The following is a 12,650-nucleotide window of genomic DNA, read 5'->3' as shown; positions in this document are numbered from 1 at the left end:
CATATGATGAATGGCATGAATAAGGTATTAAGGGACTTTATCCCTCATGTTACTATGCCTTTCATTGATGATCTACCAATTAAAGGCTGTGAGGAAGGCTCAAAAGATGAGGTAAAATATCAGAGGGGGTGCCGACAATTTGTTGCTCAACATATTGCTGACTGTGATGCTATTTTATCCAGGCTTGAAGAAGTTAACTCAACACTTTCAGGGCAAAAATCAACTTTTGGTGCTAAAGAGGTTCTACTTGTGGGACATATGTGTAGTCCAGAAGGTAGAAGGCCAAGTCCAACCAAAGTTGAAGCTATTCAAAAGATGAAGGAAACGTGCTCTTCGGTTATTGAAGTTCGTTGTTTTTTGGGTGTATGTGTATTCTATCTTATTTGACTACCACATTTTGCTCATGTTGCAGAAGTGCTTTATCAACTGTTGAGAAAAGGTAAAAGATTTGTTTGGGAAGAAGTTTACACACAAGCTATCAGGAAATTAAAGAAGATGCTTCTTGAGGCTCCGACCTTGAGAAAAGTCGACTACAAATGCGGAAGGCCAATAGTTTTAACAGTTGACACTAGTCCGACAGGTATTGGGTGGGCTATAGGTCAAGATGATGATGAAGGGAACATGTATGTAGTTCGATTTGGAGCAAAATTGCTCAATGCTCACCAAAGAGGCTACCCACAGGTTAAGAGAGAACTTTGGGGAGCTGCTACTGCTCTAAGGTCTGATAAACAATACTTTATTGGAGCTTCAATCGTGGTAGAGACAAATTGCTTGCCACTGATAGGGATGATTGCAAATTGCTCTACTGCGGATATTGCTATGCTACGATGGATAGCCTATATTAAGTCTCTTAACCCTGAATTTTGTCATATTGTAGGTAGAGATAATCCTGTTGCATATATGTTATCAAGAGCTAGGTTTGAAGATGAAGAAGAGATGTTGACCACATGTGTTCATGTTGGCTTGAAGTTCTATACGTCGAGGGCGAGCTTTTTGAAATGGGGCCTCTAAACCCAAACCAATGGGCCTACCCTCACAAAATGTTCGTAAAGAGGTACGCACACTACTTGGGGCACCACCTTCTTTTGGGAGTGGAGAAGGAAACTAATCAAAATAACATTTGCACTCACCCACTCAAGCAACACACTTTGAGAACCCTTACTCTATGTACACTTTGGACACTTGACACCATCAACGATTATGCAACCCAATGCCGTGCATCAAATGTAAATATGCAATTTGTGAAATAGCATTCACCTTCTCCCCATAAGAATACCCATGATACATCCAAACTCCTCTTCTCTCAAGGACTCATCAAAAAATCATGCACACAAGACCTGCCTCTCAAAAAACACACAAGAGAATCACCTACATCGAACTAACACACTTTGCATAGAGAGCTCATCTCCATCTATGCAAGGCCGTGACACAAATAAAATCACCATGAGAGGTAACCACATGCATATGTATCCCAAAAATGTCACCTTAGTCATATATTTATATTACCACCCTTTTCTTTTTTGCTTTGTAAATAAAAGTACAATGTATGTGTCGCCACAAAGGTTAAACGAAGAGGGAGAATTTACTCTAGATAACTTAATAGCGTAGAAAAATATATACACATATGAGGAAGAGGACGTTGAGTAGGCTGAAAAATGTTGCAAAAAGATGGTTACCATTTTATGCCACTCATATTAGCCCTCCCCCAAGCCTAAAGATATTCATATCTTTAGGAGGACGGTGTTGCTTTTTTTTCTTTCTTTTTTTTTGTCATTTTTCTTTTTCTACTTTTTTTTTTTCAATAGGAGGAGTGTCATGCACCCTTTTACTCCATTAGACCTGCTTTTCATTACCTCAATCCCATAAATCGGAGACGGGAGGGTTGCCTTGGGTATGTTCAGATTCCAAGGCTGGTTCTTCTTTGCAGATCAAAGCTTTAAAAATAGGTGGAGCATTTGCCAAGCCGAAGGGAGCCATGCCAATTTGGAGCTTAGACGATGTAGGCAGATGACTGCCTATCAACGGATTGATACGTTGAAAGTAGGGCTTTAATCTCCATCCATTGACTCTGGTCTTGTGGATTTTTCCTGATAAATCTGCTAATCTGTAACTACCATTCCCAAACTTTGTTTTTATCATGAAAGGTTCCTCCCATCTTTGCAAAAACTTTTTGTCAAGTCGAGTATCAAGTCGGTTATCATAACGAAGAACCAACATACCTTCCTTCAATCCTTTCCCCTTGAGCTTCTTGTTGATTTTGTCCCTTTGGCTTGTCGCTTTGGTGATGTAGTGATCAATGGACTCTTCTCTATCTAGCTCAAGTCGTTGGAGATCTAAGATCCTTTCATGTAGAACCTCTTTTGGTTTTTTTGCCACTCTTGCAAGAACGCGCAAGCTTGAGAGCTCTACCTCAATGGGGTGAAGTGCCTCTGTCCATAAACTAGATGAAAAGGGGTGAATTGGGTAGATACCTTGAAAGATGTCCTATACGCCCAAAGAGCAGCCGTCAAATGGCGATCCCAATCATTAGGCCGGTCCACAACCTGCTTAGAAATGATCTTACATATCATTCCATTCACTTTTTCCACCAATCCATTGCATTGAGGATAGTAGGGTGTGGAATGCAGGTGTTTCACTTTTAACCTCCTCAAGAGATCATTAAGAAGGTCAGCCCTAAAACCTGGGCCTCGATCTGATAAGATTTCTAGGGGTGTTCCAAACCTACTACAAATATGGTCAAAAATAAACTTTGATACCTCTTCAGTTGTGATTCGGGTTGTGCTTCTTGCTTCCGCCCATCGTGTCATGTAGTCAACACCCATGATGATGAAAACCTTCCCTGTAGAAGTACGAGGTAGGGGACCTATTACATCCACACCCCACTTTTCAAAAGGGCCATAAGATATTATTGGGACTCGAGGCTCATATGTTAGTCGTCTATCCCCAGCAATTTGGCATGGCTTACATGCCTTACACCAATATTGGACATCACGATGTAAGCTCGGCCAAATAAACCCTGCTTGTAAAATCTTCCTACTTGTAATATCTTGAGAAAAGTGACCACCACAGACATCATCATGACATGAAAGAAGAATTTTCTCTATCTCTTGCACACCTGGTACTCTCCTCAAGACCAAATCTTTCCCTTTGTGATATAAATCATCCCCGATCAACTGGTAAGGTGTGGCCTTCTTAACTAGTCTATGTCTTTGCACCTTGTCTAAGTGTTTGGGACACTCACCTGCTTGTAGAAAGAAGATAATGTCTTTTAGCTCCCCTTGACCTTGATATTTGGGTTCATATCGTTTCACACCTCCTACCGCCATTTGAAGCTTTTCATTTGCGAGTAAGTCTGCTTCCTTGTTATGAGTTCTCACAATATGTTGTACGTGTGTTGCTTTAAAACCCTTCATCAAAGCTCTTACACTACTAAGCCACTCAAACAATGTACGATTCTTGCACCTCCAAGTCCCTTGGATTTGCCTGACCACTAGCAAAGAATCACCTTTTATAATAAGTCTTTGTATGCCTAATTCTTTGCATTCTTCTAACCCAAGGGTTAGAGAAGCATACTCAGCCTCATTGTTGGAGTGAACATTGGGTAGAGTGATACCTTTTCTAACCATTACCTCCTTTTGTGGGTTTAAAATGATGATCCCCCTTGCTGCTTTGTCTTGTTGGCGTTGATAAGCTCCGTCAAAGCATAAAGTATGGGCATTATCAATCTCCTTCACTTTGAACTATTTTGAGCCTTCCTCTCTTTGTAGTCGTGATCCTTCCCTTTCTCTCACTTTGTAGGTGAGAATGTCTGCAAGTCCTGCTCTTGTGCTATCTTCTACAAGGAAAGTGTATTCAAATTCTTGGAGTTCAAGCACCCACTTTGCTATTCTAGATGAGAGGCTCATGTGTTGTACTACATATGGTAGATTGTGCTCTAAGGTGAGAAAAACAAATGGCACAGGGAGAAGATACGATCGAAACTTCCTTACTGCAAACAAGATTGCAAAGACCACTTTCTCCATTTCAGTGTATCCCTTCTCGGCCGGAGTCATCACCTTGCTTGCAAAATAGATCGGCCTCATGTATGATGTTTTAGGATCTTTTTGCATCAAAACAACACCAATTGCTTTGAAACCTACACTTGGAGTGACATAGTAGGTCTCCTTTGGATCTGGTGGCATTAGGATTGGGAGAGAGCTAAGAATGCCCTTCACTTCCTCAAAACATTTTGCATGTTCCCTCCCCCATTCAAATGTAGATTGGCTTGCCAACCTATGCAAAGGGGCGATGGCTTCTGCTAGGAGATGGATGAAGCGAGACATGTACCTCACTTTGTGGTTGAAGGTCATTAGCTCCTTAGTTGTTGTTGGTGGAGATAATGACAAAAGGGCCTCTACTTTAGAGGGATCCACTTGAATTCCTTGTGAAGAAACCACATGGCCTAGCAAAACCACCTGAGATTCACCGATATGACACTTCTCTGGGTTGAGTTGTCCCCCAAATTGATGGAGCCTCTTAAGCCCCGCTTCAACCTTTTGGCAGTGAAGTGATCTACAACTATAAATACAGAAATCATCCATAAAGACTCTTATAGATTTTCCAAAGAATGGCTGAAATACAAATATTGTGAATCTCATGAAGGTGCTAGGAGCATTGGTGAGCCCAAAAGGCATTACTCTGAATGCAAAACATCCCCAAGGTGTGATGAAGGTGGTTTTTGGTTGTTCCTCTTCTGCTATTCTAATTTGAAAATATCCTGAATACCCATCACACACAGTGTAGCATTCGTGACCTGCTACTTCATTCAAAATTTCATCTTGGAAAGGGAGAGGGAAATGGTCCCTCTTTGTCGCAGCGTTGAGGGGTTTGTAATCCACACAGACCCTCCACTTACCATTCTTCTTGGGAGTGACTACAATAGGTGATACCCATTCGGAGTTGGATACTGGATAGATGAAGCCAGCCTTCAAGAGTCGATTCACTTCTTGTAGGAGAGCCTTTTGTTACACAGATCCTAGTCGCCGTAACTTTTGAGCCACGGGTTTGGTCCCTAGTTTCAATTCAATTCGATGCTCTATTACATCTACACCTCTTATTTGTGAGTAGTCAGTGATAAACAAATTGGGATACCTCCTTAACATATTGATGTAGGACCTCTTCTCCTCACAAGTAAGATCTTTTGCAAGCATCTTCTCAAATCCTTCTTCAAGGTGGTGGCATCTTTCATCCCCTCGTGTGTGATTGTCTGTTGGCTTTTCTTCTACAGAAACATCTTGGGTGTTGGCGTTGAATACAATTCCCATTACCTCCAAAGAAGACTCCTCTTCACTGGTTGATGCACTAGTTGATGCTTCCTCATCACTTGAGTAAGGACTCTCCTCCTCGCTCTCTTCATCTGTCGTGGTTTCATAGTTGATATCCAGTTGCTTTCCTTCTCGCCAATCATACACCACCGGTTGACCCTTCTTAAGAATCAAACGACCACTTTCCCATTTTTGATCTGCATTCACAGCAATGAGCCAAGGCCTCCCTAGGATGATGGGATAGCCCTCCCCCTTAGCTGGCATGACATACATATCCACTCGTGCATCTATGTTACATACAGAGACTTTTACATTTTCAATGATCCCCAAACACTTCACACTTGAGTTGTTGGCTAGCCTAGCTTGACAATTAGAGGACTTTGTAATTTCAAGCCCTAACTTGTTCATTGATTTTTCCATGATCACACACATTTGAGCTCCACCATCAACATATACATTAGACACTTTTTTACCCCTTATGTAAGCATCCACAATGGGTTCCACATCTTTTTGTAGCTTTGAGGCCACAACCTTAATGAAAAGATTTGCTTTCTTTTTTGGAATTCTTGTACTTACCAACTTTGGCCATTGCCTTCTTACTTTGGCTGATAGGTGTAGAAGTTGAGGCCATGAAATGTTTGGCTTTTGGGTTTATAAATCCTCCAGGATGTTGTAGGGCTCTAGCTCCTTTCCCAATGGGAAGTCGTTGATACCAATTTCCCTTCGCCTTGATCTTTTCTTCCTGCTACTTTCAGCTTCTTCCATCTTTGACTTCTTCTTCTTGTCCCTTCTGGCTGAATTTGTTCCTTCACTTCTCATGTCTTCATCCTTATCATGTGCTCTTGTGCGTTTTTCTGCCGGCATAACATCAAAGTTTAGAGTATGCTCATCTATTACCTCTTCTAGCTTGATGATGTTGACTCCTCTTTCTTCCTCCTCATGTGGGACGGGAGGTATATTTGCTGGTGGTGGTGGTCGACGAAGGATTTGTAGGCCTTGAGCTAGTTCTTGCTGCACAGTGAGAGGAGGCGGTCTGGGGGGATATATGTCTCTCGGAAGTCGCCTTGGATGTGGACAATTGTACATGCCATGGCCCATTTCATTGCAATTCCAACATCGCAACTCTTGAGCTTGTCTTCGTTGATTGTGATTCCCTTCTCTTGGTTGTCGTTGTTGAGGTAGGCCCTGTACTAGATTCAGAGTGAGGTTCTCAAGCTGTTGAGTTAGCCTTTGTAAAACCTCTTGTTGAGAGTTATCTCCTATTTGTGAAGATTGTGCAAGAGGGGCCCTAATTGGTGCTTCTGTGGTTTGTGAAGACTCCCTCTCACTCACTTCATTCAAACCCCTTGCTCTATGTGCTTGGAAGTGTAGTTTTCTAAACTTGATGATGGCTACCTCACGTGCTTCTTCAAAGGTGGATGGGAAATTTAGCTCTACTTTAGACTTTAAAAGTGGATACAAGCAAACCATGAATCTCTCTTTTTTCAGAAAGTTAGGTGCACCACCATGATTTTCTAATGTAGCCTCCCACCTACCCCATAGATTGACAAAGGTTGCTTCATAAGAGGGATAGTCTTCAAGTGATACCTGCTTATGTCCAATAAGACATTTCCATAGTCCTTCAGAAGTATCACCTTGCCCGAACTTGGAGAGGAAGCTTGCTCGTAGTCTCTCCCATTTGGACTTGATTTGGGGTTGCAAGGTCTCATACCATGCTTTAGCTTCTGCTTTTAGAACCAACGAGAAGGCTCGTAGCTTTACTTCCTCTTCATCTCTCCCGGATATGAGATGTGCCATCTCCAAGTTGTCAAGAAAATCTTGCGCATCTTCCCCACTTCTTGCATAGAACGTGGGAAAAGAACTTGACATTTTGTTTAGACTTTTTGAAATTTCTTTTTTTTAAAAGAAACTTTTCTCTTACGGGCCGCACAAGATTGTTGACACTATAAATCTGATTACATTAAAATGAAGATGTACACATCCATTTTTAATTTGTACTTTATCATAGGTAGAATAAATGGATTAATTGAAGCATTGATTTCATTGAGGCGAGTGGATCCAAATATCCTCCTTATGATAGATTGAAACCTAAACTTAGTTGCAATGATTATATGAATGGATTGCCGAGCAATAGGCCTAAAAGGTTCATTGTTTTGATTGTGATTCATGTGCTACTCCTCGTTGTTGGTTTGAAGACCTCGTTCCTTCATATGGCCCTTGAGCACCCCTTCACCACTCCTTGTTCCTGCCTTTAAAACAAAATGAAAATGTGAACATCAAAAGAAGTTTCATAATTGATGATTGGAAGTATAATTGGATTGGGTGATGCCAGTATTTCTCTAAGTCTTTCTGCACCAAACATAAAAACAATGCGTTGCTGGAAAAAGACTTTTCTATCTATGTGAACATTTACTCTAATGTGTTGTGCAAAATGAAATGGATAGATGGGAACTCCATTGTTCATCACTAAAAAATTGAAGGTAACTTGGAAATATGTTCCTCCGTGGGGGCACCACTTTTATGATGGAGAGCTTTTTGAAATGGGGCCTCTAAACCCAAACCAATGGGCCTACCCTCACAAAATGTTCGTAAAGAGGTACGCACACTACTTGGGGCACCACCTTCTTTTGGGAGTGGAGAAGGAAACTAATCAAAATAACATTTGCACTCACCCACTCAAGCAACACACTTTGAGAACCCTTACTCTATGTACACTTTGGACACTTGACACCATCAACGATTATGCAACCCAATGCCGTGCATCAAATATAAATATGCAATTTGTGAAATAGCATTCACCTTCTCCCCATAAGAATACCCATGATACATCCAAACTCCTCTTCTCTCAAGGACTCATCAAAAAATCATGCACACAAGACCTGCCTCTCAAAAAACACACAAGAGAATCACCTACATCGAACTAACACACTTTGCATAGAGAGCTCATCTCCATCTATGCAAGGCCGTGACACAAATAAAATCACCATGAGAGGTAACCACATGCATATTTAATGAAGCAAAAGAGAGTTGGAGTGAGAAATTCCTTTAGACCAATTGAATAAGTGTGGAGAAACAAACCAATGGTAAATTGAGAATAGAACACTTACTTGATTTCTCGCACACCTTTTAAGGGGAGGACAGACGCTGGCTAACCATCACGAATTGCGACACTTGAAAGTTTTGAAGATGATTTAATGATCACTAACATAACCATGAGAGAGATCATGATGTATTTACAAGTTATTGAGGTGCTACAAATGATGTTATTGGGTTGATGGAGTAAGAGATTGTAGAATAGAAAGAGTGGAGGATAGAGTTGCACTTCCTCCAAAGAGGAGGGAGGATGTGAAAGAGGGAGAATTGGGGTTTTCTCTACTATTGTTCAAGAAACAACATGAAGTTGAAAATATAGGTGTGTGTCATTGAGTCTCTCCAAGGGGGCTATTTATAGTTGTGTAGGAGTGGGATTATGCTACACTTAATTAGGGTGAGTGATTAGCCCTAATTAAGTGTCCTTTGAACACTCATTGAATATTGGACATAAAAGGGACTATTTTTTCACCAAAAATATCATTTTAGACCGTGAAGGCTCCATAGGGGTGCATAATGTAGGTGGGCCCCACCATGAGGCCCTACGTGTGGCTCCTGCGGGGTATCTCAACTTGTCTGTCTTGGCATTTAGAAAGCATATTTAGGTTGGTCCCATCACATGCAAGTGACCTTGAACACTCATTGCTCTTCTAGAAGATGAGGGGAAAAATAAGATTTCACTCTCTTGATTTACTTGGTTTACAGTTCCCTTTTGCCGCGAATCTGACAGATTTACACTATTTTGACCATAACTTTTTACCTGTAGCTCGGAATGACATGCTTCAAAAGGAAAATTTGACCTTCTCAACATGTTTGATATGAATTTGGACTATTCTTCAGGCCCATGCACCAAGGTATTCGGTTTGTAAGGTCCACACTAGGCTAGGGAACCTTTTGCTTCCAAGTCTTCTTGTATGGGCCCTTTGCTTGTATGCATCCAAGGGGAATCATGCTTTTTCAGAAGGCTATGATGCTTAAACAAATAGAGGAGGGCCCAATATTATTTGCTTGTGAAAAGAATATACAATTGGAGTCTTTTTGAAAGGAGAAAAACTATATGTATATTCTTAAGAGATATTGGGCCACCTATGTAGGGGGCATAGAAGACTTGTAGAGATGGACCATAATCTTTGGTAAAGACAAGTGGAGAGTTGATTTCCATGGTAATTTATCTATATGGGATAGAAGATGGATATATTATTTTTCTACTGCTAATTCACAAGAGGTAAGAAAGTTTGGGGGTAGATAGTCGGTTATTGTATGCTTACTTTTATTTACAAAGCAAAAAAGAAAAGGGTGGTAATATAAATATATGACTAAGGTGACATTTTTGGGAAGAGTACAATGTATGTGTCGCCACAAAGGTTAAACGAAGAGGGGGAATTTACTCTAGATAACTTAATAGCGTAAAAAAATATATACACATATGAGGAAGAGGACGTTGAGTAGGCTGAAAAATGTTGCAAAAAGATGGTTACCATTTTATGCCACTCAACGTCTTCTTATTTGCATGCAAATTGTGGAAATATTGCTAATAATTTTGAGGTATTTTTGAGGAATTCTATGATAGAGAATGGCTTTTGATCGGTCGCTACCTTACCAATCTTACTAAGCATGAAGGGTGGACGGATCAAGAGTATAAATTATCAGAACGAAGGCCTACGGATATTTTTTGAAGGATGGGAGTTTATGGAAGCAACCAAAATGCTCTAGAGGAGTACTGCAATGGGTTGTTTGTGATAAAGCAACTCAACAGCAAGTTATCAAAGAATTTCATAAAAGTTTATGGGCTGGACACAGAGGGGTCTGGGCAACTTTGTCAAGATTAAGGATCGTTACTGGTGAAAAGGTATATATAAAGATGTGGCTTAGTTTGTGGAGACATGCTTAATATGCCTACAGTACTTTAATGTGCGACATTGAGATGGATTGCATCCCACCTATCCACTGGCTATGCACTACAAGTGGGTGGTGAACCTGATTACCATGCCAATAGGTGTTTGGCAGATGCGGTATATTGTTCTTGCCAGAGAGGATCTTACTAATCAGGTGGAAGGCAGAGCTTTGCGTACTAAAGCTATCAATTCTGTATGCAAGTTTTTGCTTGAGGATGTTATTTCCAGGTATGGATGTGTTGGTAGAATTACTACTGATAGAGGAGAGCTGGATGTAGATGAAGCTCGGAATTTCTTTGCTCGCTTGGGCATTAAATTGGCTCTCACTACAACATACAATCCAAAGGGTAATGGTAAAAGTGAAAGAGGATATCCGCCTATTGTTAAAGCTTTAGCAAAGGTATGCCAGGGACAATTTGCTATTCAACACAGATCAACCTCCTGAAGATAGTGTTATGTATGCGTCACACAATGAATCTGATGATGCTCTTGATGATGCTTCATAAGTGCAGTTGGCACAGACTGGAGGCATGCACATTCAAAGGGGGTGGATGTAATGCAGCTCCGCTTCCATGCTAAGAAAGATGCCAGAAAAATGCACATCAAGTTTGTTTGAAGCTTACATGATTAATGAACAGTGTTTAGGGCTTGGTAACAAGCCAAGTTTAATGCTGAATGTATGACAAATGTGCCAAAAATGGCTGCGGCTTAGAAGTTGGAGGAGGTAAGGAAAGGAGAGGTGAACAAGCAAGGGAGGGCGGCAAGCTTGGAGTCGAGAGTCTCGCTCTTTCTCTTCCGAGCTTGGACAAGGAGCTCTCTCTCTCTCTCTCTCTCTCTCTCTCTCTCTCTCTCTCTCTCTCTCTCTCTCAATCTTGGGTGCTTCCAGCTTGGGGAACGAGCAAGGTGTGCTTCAAGCTTTGGAGAGGTGCTTTGAGCTTGGAGTAAAGGAACGGGAGCAACACAAGTGCTCTCACTATATCGAGCAAGACAAAGGGGAACTCTCTCTTGTTCTCGAGCTAAAGAAGGGGTAAGAAGGAAGTTGAAGATGGTAATTGAAGACATATCAAGTTGAAGAAGAATTGATTTAAGGAAACCGGCACAGTAGGATTCTTGTTTGTCAGTGACAACTTTATTTAATTAAAACTTTTTGATGAATCACAGAGCCGTTAACTACCCGACGTGATCTGTAAGGGGAGCTTAAACTCCTAAACCATAATTTGCATTAATTAATGGCACTGCTTCATAACTGTGCATCAATTTTGTCGGTGTTACTAGTTTTCGAGCAATTTTTGTGCGTCGATAGCATTACCAAGTAACTAATAGCTACTGTATTGTGCGGTGCGGAAATTCTTAGCTCTCAATTTTTCCACAGCCAGCAGCCTGGCACTGACCTGGCTCAAGTTTTGAACACATATCCCCCGACAACGTTGGAACCAGTATCTGCTGGCTACCAAAACTAATGTACTTCTCTAAAGCAAGGCTTCAATTTGGGCATCTCGCATTGAAGATTCCCATATTTGAACTATGCTATGAACATACAAACTTTGGGGGAAATTGGCAACATGCTTGCAGGTTATTTCATTACATACCAGATGGGCGTACATGATACACGAGGGTGTATATGATACACGTGACAATTCTCTCTCACGCAACAGATAGGACTATGACTTGCATTTGAGCGAGTATTTCCTTGACATCTCAAAACAACTGGTTACAGAGCAGAACGACAAGGTTAGATAATTTTAAGTTTTCTTGTATTTTTCCATGTTTTCACGTTTACTTTGGCAACTCTTGTTGTTGTGCAAAGAAAAGTGCTTTGACAGTTTCACGCGAAGCAAGGCTTCTACCGTGTGCCATGATACAGCCCATTGACTTCAAATCAAGGGCATTGGCACCCAAGTTTGGGGAACTGGTACATTAGGGATTTCACCTCACCAAATCTCTACCAGTATAGACTGTGCAAGGCACTTATGGTTTCAGCTCTCATGTTTGCGGCCGCCAAGGGCATACAATTCTGCATGCAAGGCATGCCAACCAGGTGGCATGAATTCAACCGCTTCATGGATTACATTTTTGCTATCACACTCACAACTCTGTCAAGGCCAATCTAAGTGATGGAATGTTCCTCAACCCAACGTGCTCTCTCTATCTTTCCTAAATTCTTTAAGGGAATAATGCAAACCTTCTGACTAAGATTATGAAATACGTTTTACTTCTGAGTCACCCTGAGCCAAGGTGCTCTCACTCTCAGCTAGAACTTGGCTAAAACGGCCATTCAAATTAGTCTTCATCGGTTCGTCGATTGAACACTAATTGACATAAGGGCTATGAGCCACATATGCTGGCTAAGAGCCATCATCAG

Source organism: Adiantum capillus-veneris, chromosome 26 (assembly GCF_014529385.1).
Source record: "Adiantum capillus-veneris isolate H3 chromosome 26, ASM1452938v2, whole genome shotgun sequence".
In the NCBI taxonomy this organism is placed as follows: Eukaryota; Viridiplantae; Streptophyta; class Polypodiopsida; order Polypodiales; family Pteridaceae; genus Adiantum; species Adiantum capillus-veneris.
The sequence above is the reverse complement of the archived record's forward strand: the minus strand, read 5'-3'. Positions refer to the sequence as shown.